The sequence below is a fragment of the Salmo salar genome, unplaced genomic scaffold (genome assembly GCF_965601325.2).
Source record: "Salmo salar unplaced genomic scaffold, fSalSal1 ptg000536l, whole genome shotgun sequence".
NCBI lineage: Eukaryota > Metazoa > Chordata > Actinopteri > Salmoniformes > Salmonidae > Salmo > Salmo salar.
In genome coordinates this window covers 792501-800000 of record NW_027675413.1, presented here as the reverse complement: position 1 = coordinate 800000, position 7500 = coordinate 792501, and the positions used below count along the sequence as shown (strand labels likewise).

General features: G+C 39.5%; 1 long non-coding RNA gene across 1 annotated transcript in view; it reads right to left on the bottom strand.

The window, feature by feature from the left end:
• The window catches only part of LOC123741797 (uncharacterized), a 7830-nt gene extending 1041 nt beyond the window's left edge, over positions 1-6789 (bottom strand). The window contains exons 1-3 of the long non-coding RNA XR_014391479.1: positions 6688-6789; positions 5599-5697; positions 1-257 (exon numbers count right to left, since the gene is read on the bottom strand). The exon at positions 1-257 is cut by the window's left edge and continues 1041 nt beyond it. This is a non-coding gene — a long non-coding RNA (uncharacterized LOC123741797). The remainder of the gene's footprint in view (positions 258-5598; positions 5698-6687) is intronic.
• Between the last annotated feature and the right edge of the window lie 711 nt (positions 6790-7500).

The following is a 7500-nucleotide window of genomic DNA, read 5'->3' as shown; positions in this document are numbered from 1 at the left end:
TTTTAGGACTATGAAAATGGACTAAAGTATTAGCCTATGGATTATGAAAACAACAAAAAGAAATGTGAAAATGGGAGAGGAGAAATGTCTAGAGACAGTGTTGTTTAACTCACTGACCATGACCCATGAGTTCTTCTTACCTTTGTTCAGTAGAAAAGTCTCCCTCTCTAAAGGATATAGGAGGATCCATAGACTGCTCACTCTTCATGGACACACAGCTGGGAACAGGGGAGGCTGGTCTCTCCTGCTTGATTGGACTTCAACACAACAGAGACAAACATTACATCTCTCATCTACTCTGATCTCAGATGGGGAAACGAGTTTCATTCCGAACCGCTACATATCCATTTTCAGAAATGTTGGTAAATTAGCTTTTATTGTTTAAAGAAATTATTATAGAGGTGTGTTTTTTAATCATGGCATGGGGTTGTTCAATGACAGACATGTTTTTGTTTAAAATCTATCACTTGATGGTTTCCTTTCAGAGAGACAAATAATAATTTTTTACAAAATGCTATATATCTGCCTCACTCTCAAATGTGACCGACCGTTTCGATCTTATGTAGCAAAATTGTGTTTTTTACATTGGATAAAAGTAGAGACTCAGAGCTAGAAAATGATATATCAGACACTGCAGTTGAGGAACAATGGGAAAGTAATTCTGCTTTGAATGTTAATAAACTTGGAACCTCACTTTTGAGAAAAAGGTCCTTTGAATGTTTTGGTACCTACTGGAGAGCTCTTCTTTGTCTACAGGGCTGTTACTTTGGCAGATAATGTCACCCATCTAAATAAATAGTTTTATATATATAATTAACTAAATGTTTTTGTTTTATGTCAGTTTAATTGTTTGTTATGCTATAAACTTTTTATTTTATTATAAGTGGTAAAATGAACTAGAAAATGTTATATTTTGCAATTCTGAGTAATTACTACTTTAGTAAGGAATAACACATTACTCAGTACTACTGCAGTTGCTAAATAATTCCAATAGATGGCAGCATAAGACCACAAATGACATTTCAGAAGGTTAGTTTAGTTTTCTCCCTGGATACACCACCACTCCCCACGCTTCTTTCTGTCCCTTTACACACTGCTAACGCAAGAGGAAGGACTGAAAAAGCATTTAACAGATTACTGTCAAGTAATATAATGATGATTCATGTTTATTATTACCTGTTTGATGCTCATGTTTTGAAATTATAGTTCATTAATATAACGATTATCAATAAGTCTGAACATTAATTCAGTCACCTCTAGTTGAGAAAAATGTATTTTCCAGGTACATTAATTGTCAAATTCATCAACCAGCATCGAGCCACTCTGCCTTCTCTCTCTAGTAGTCAACTCAGCCCCGGTAAAAAGCTGGTGTCGTCGCTCTGCCTTCTCTCTCTAGTAGTCAACTCAGCCCCAGTAAAAAGCTGGTGTCTTCACTCTGCCTTCTCTCTCTAGTAGTCAACTCAGCCCCGGTAAAAAGCTGGTGTCGTCGCTCTGCCTTCTCTCTCTAGTAGTCAACTCAGCCCCGGTAAAAAGCTGGTGTCGTCACTCTGCCTTCTCTCTCTAGTAGTCAACTCAGCCCCGGTAAAAAGCTGGTGTCGTCACTCTGTCTTCTCTCTCTAGTAGTCAACTCAGCCCCGGTAAAAAGCTGGTGTCGTCACTCTGTCTTCTCTCTCTAGTAGTCAACTCAGCCCTGGTAAAAAGCTGGTGTCGTCGCTCTGTCTTCTCTCTCTAGTAGTCAGCCTGTCAGCCCTGTTAAAAAGCTGGTGTCGTCACTCTGCCTTCTCTCTCTAGTAGTCAACTCAGCCCTGGTAAAAAGCTGGTGTCGTCGCTCTGCCTTCTCCAGGGGCATGTTGAGGTAAATTTACTAACCGGTAGGGTTTAATGATGTAATTTATTGGTGGGCTGGAAGACGCACTCTTGTCTTTTCTATTCCGAGGTTGTTTACTCGCAATATCAGATATTAAGATGACTTTTTATAATGCATGTATACTGAGGTTGAGGTTTTGACTAGCGATTATTTACCCGGTGTTCAATACCTGCTATAATCACTATTTTGTTGCTCTCCCGAAAGCAATACAGGCCCATTACGAGATATATAGCTAACTAAAGTAATGAGTGACCATTTTAGAAAATCATGGGACATATAGTCTGTGTTTGCATGCTATTTTATGTCAATCATATTGCTGCCTGTAGCCTATAACTGATGCTTTGTGGTCTTATGCTGCCATCTATTGGAAATCTTTAGTAATTAAAAGTTATTAATGCACATTCAGACGTTGGTGAGGCAGCTAAAAAAATGTTAAAAAAATGGAATGTGTCCAGCCTACTTTAGGCGCCCCGAAAATAATATTCAAAAGATTGGTCCTTGGATACAGAGGGGTTAAACACTAAAGTTACCGTCCATCTAGTGAAGAGAGGAGAACCGGACAGAGGTAGCCAGCATCCGTCAACGAGAGAGGGAGGATAGGATAACTAGGATTCTGCTGGTAGAGTAGCGAGCTAGCTTACCTAGCTGTACCGACTAGCTAGGATAACTAGGATGCTGCTGGTAGAGTAGCTAGCTAGCTTACCTAGATGTACCGACTAGCTAGGATAACTAGGATGCTGCTGGTAGAGTAGCTAGCTAGCTTACCTACAGTGGGGGGAAAAAAGTATTTGATCCCCTGCTGATTTTGTACGTTTGTAATGTTATATAATGATTTGCATTTTAATGAGGGAAATAAGTATTTGACCCCTCTGCAAATCATGACTTAGTACTTGGTGGCAAAACCCTTGTTGGCAATCACAGAGGTCAGATGTTTCTTGTAGTTGGTCACCAGGTTTGCATACATCTCAGGAGGGATTTTGTCCCACTCCTTTTTGCAGATCTTCTCCAAGTCATTAAGGTTTCGAGGCTTACGTTTGGCAACTCGAACCTTCAGCTCCCTCCACAGATTTTCTGTGGGATTAAGGTCTGGAGACTGGCTAGGCCACTCCAGGACCTTAAAATGTGCTTCTCCTTGAGGCACTCCTTTGTTGCCTTGGCTGTGTGTTTTGAGTCATTGTCATGCTGGAATACCAATCCACGACCCATTTTCAATGCCCTGGCTGAGGGAAGGATGTTCTCACCCAAGATTTGACAGTACATGGCCCCGTCAAATGATGCGGTGAAGTTGTCCTGTCCAGAAAACACCCCCAAAGCATAATGTTTCCACCTCCATGTTTGACGGTGGAGATGGTGTTCTTGGGGTCATAGGCAGCATTCCTCCTCCTCCAAACACGGTGAATTGAGTTGATGCCAAAGAGCTCCATTTTGGTCTCATCTGACCACAACACTTTCACCAGTTGTCCTCTGAGTCATTCCGATGTTCATTGGCAAACTTCAGACGGGCATGTATATGTATTCTTGAGCAGGGGGACCTTGCGGGCGCTGCAGGATTTCAGTCCTTCACGGCGTAGTGTGTTACCAATTGTTTTCTTGGTGACTGTGGTCCCAGCTGCCTTGAGATCATTGACAAGATCCTCCCGTGTAGTTCTGGGCTGATTCCTCACCGTTCTCATGATCATTACAACCCCACGAGGTGAGATCTTGCATGGAGCCCCAGGCCAAGGGATATTGACAGTTCTTTTGTGTTTCTTCCATTTGCGAATAATCGCACAAAATGTTGTCACCTTCTCACCAAGCTGCTTGGCGATGGTCTTGTAGCCCATTCCAGCCTTGTGTAGGTCTACAATGTTGTCCCTGACATCCTTGGAGAGCTCTTTGGTCTTGGCCATGGTGGAGAGTTTGGAATCTGATTGATTGATTGCTTCTGTGGACAGGTGTCCTTTTTACAGGTAACAAGCTGCGGTTAGGAGCACTCCCTTTAAGAGTGTGCCCCTAATCTCAGCTCGTTACCTGTATAAAAGACACCTGGGAGCCAGAAATCTTTCTGATTGAGAGGGGGTCAAATACTTATTTCCCTCATTAAAATGCAAATCATTTTATAACATTTCTGACATGTGTTTTTCTGGAAAGTTTTGTTGTTATTCTGTCTCTCACTGTTCAAATAAACCTACCATTAAAATTATAGACTGATCCTTTCTTTATCAGTGGGCAAACGTACAAAATCAGCAGGGGATCAAAAACTTTTTCCCCCACTGTGGCTGTACCGACTAGCTAGGATAACTAAGATGCTGCTGGTAGAGTAGCTAGCTAGCTTACCTAGCTGTACCAACTAGCTAGGATGCTGCTGGTAGAGTAGCTAGCTAGCTAGCTTATCCAGCTGTACCGATTAGCTTGGATAACTAGGATGCTGCTGGTAGAGTAGCTAGCTAGCTTACCTAGCTGTACCGACTAGCTAGGATAACTAGGATGCTGCTGGTAGAGTAGCTAGCTAGCTTACCTAGCTGTACCGACTAGCTTGGCTAGCTAGCAGGACGTTCGTCTGTCGTTTGTCTCGATGATGATGACGAATCCGGTGAACCACAAAATGAAACAAGGATAGAGAGTGAAAAGGATCTGGCTACACTCATACTGTCCCTGACCAAAAAGCAAAAATCTAATTGAACAATAAACTTCGGCGTCTCAACACTGTAGTGAACTCCGTACGGGGACGCGGACAGTTCTGTATGGGGACGGGGACAGATCCAGAACGCGGACATAAGCAGTGCCACACAATCAACTAAACCCAGTCTTTACAGTGGGTTACATTAGTGATATTCATTTTTTATTATTATGTTAAACAAACATTTATTATAACAATATTTTGAGATCTGGGCCCATGTCCACAAAGCGTCTCAGAGTAGAGAATTGGTCATATAAGTGCTGAGAATAAAGACATTTGACACTTCGGGGAATAAATTAAAGCTATGCATGAAATCTCTAGTCCCACCTAGTCAGCAGATATTTAGAACACCTCGTGAGCTGTCCTAAGTAGTTAAGAGTTAACAGCAGGTATCTTGATAATACTATAGAATAATGCAGCGAGTCAGTGGTTCCTGCACCACATGTAAATACTTTGGAGTCGTAAAAATAATGTTTTATATTTCTATATGAGCAATCCATAAAACAGTGTCCGGGTGCTGGAAAAAACAGGAGGAATTGATCTGACCACTGGAGGGCTGCTGGGTTCACATCCTCAAAACAATCACCATTCGTTGATCAGAACTCTAGAGGTTCTTCTTCACTGAACCCCAAAATATATATAACTTTTAGTAATTCCATATATTAAGGAAGTGATAGAAGCCTTTTTGGTTCTATAAGGAACCTTCTTTTCTAAGAGTGTAAAATTAACAAGTTTTTCTTTTGATTATTTAATTATCTACATCATGTTATTTCAAGATATCCCTTTGGAGCGCAACATCACGTTGTTAAGAAATTATCCTAAATTGGGCATGGCTTTAAAATGGGCAATTGAATGCATCTAGGGTGTTCCAGCAAAACAATGGATATATAGAGTTTTGCAATAAAACATTTTTTATACACAATCTAAAGAAATTCATAAATAATCTGAGAACAGTAATATTGAAGGTACCCATTAGCAACCATTTCTGATTAAAAAACAAATGTGAACATTTTTGGAAATATCATTTTTGAAATAAACTATTCATAATTCTTAAACAAAATTGTCATCTCACCTCTTAGATTTTGTGTCATGTTCCCCAGAGAGACTCATTTTAGAGACAGGGTCCCCCTCCTCTCTCTCCCCAGAGAGACTCATTTTAGAGCACTGAGGCCTAAACAGAGAAACAGAGATCCAGCATGTTGGTTGTGGTTAACACAGTGACAACTAAACAGAGATCCAGCATGTTGGTTGTGGTTAACACAGTGACAACTAAACAGAGATCCAGCATGTTGGTTGTGGTTAACACAGTGACAACTAAACAGAGATCCAGCATGTTGGTTGTGATTAACACAGTGACAACTAAACAGAGATCCAGCATGTTGGTTGTGGTTAACACAGTGACAACTAAACAGAGATCCAACATGTTGGTTGTGGTTAACACAGTGACAACTAAACAGAGATCCAGCATGTTGGTTGTGGTTAACACAGTGACCCCTGTAAACAGAGATCCAGGATGTTGGTTGTGGTTAACACAGGGCCAACTAATTATTGAAGGTCTATTGTTCTCTTTTATTCATTATCTCTTAGAAATAAAACATTTACTAACAGACATAGAAAGACACATCCAAACAGTCAGGTGATTTAATATTTTTTACCCTTTCTCCATGTAGTGGAACTAATAATAATAATAATAATAATAATAATAATGTCTAACTTTCTCTTTTAATAATTTCTCTCATTCTAGTGTGTTGCTTTGTTCAACAGGTATGATATTATTATGCTGTTACTGAATTCAGTTCATAATAACAATGTTCAGAAAAGTATGTTCAGTGGTTTCATACCAAATTACACAGGAAAGAGGAGCTCATTGTAGTTTAGAAAACAAATTTTACGATATTTTGAAAGACGATTTACAACTTATACATAAAAATATACAAATTGTAAAATAACCACAATATACGAATATATGAACAATATGTTTTTGAATTTGACTTGCCTACGCCCAGTTAGCGCCATTTTGTTTGATTGAACTGTCACATAACTGTCCCAGGTGAAATGGACTGTTAGATCTGAGTGTTTTACTGTCAGTCACTATACTAAAATAACACCATACATTTAATTTCTCTACACACTTTACAATAATCCCTGGGAAGATTCTTACCTTGTAGCCTGAATTCACAACCAGAACATGTCAAGTCATATTTTCCGTTGTGCTGAGAGAGCAGCTTCCTGATAACAAGTGTCTCTGTATCTATGTTCTAGGTACAGTTGATCTTTGGATGCAATAATATCTGGTCAAAGTCTAGTGACACAACACCATAGTATATCATAAACATAACAGCAGTTGGCCAGAAAAGGCCATGACATACTATAAAACAGGGTTTGTCAACTAGATTTGGCTTCGGGTGTCACGGTTGTCATAGAGAGGAGCGGACCAAAGTGCAGCGTGATTATCGTTCCACATATTTTATTGAACTGTGAAACTATGCAATACATACACATAAACTAAAGAACAAAAAAAAAATGTGATGTAGAGGTGAAACATACACTACTCAAAAACAATCTCCCACAAACAAAGGTGGGAAAAACACCTACTTAAGTATGATCTCCAATTAGAGACAACGATGACCAGCTGCCTCTAATTGGAGATCATCCCAAACAAAACCCAACATAGAAATACATAACTAGAAAACAACATAGAAAAAACTAAACTAGAAAACCCCCCTGTCACGCCCTGACCTACTCTACCATAGAAAATAACAGCTTTCTATGGTCAGGACGTGACATCGGGATAATTTTTTTCTGAGTTAAAGTCGGAGGGCCAGAACATAATTAGCATATAATATTAGCACAATTAATACACCTACACTACAAATTTAACAACACGTTTAACACATTTGATTAGTACATAGTACATTGAGTGACAATAAAATAATTTAGATCTGATTAAGTTCATAAAATCACCAATATCTCT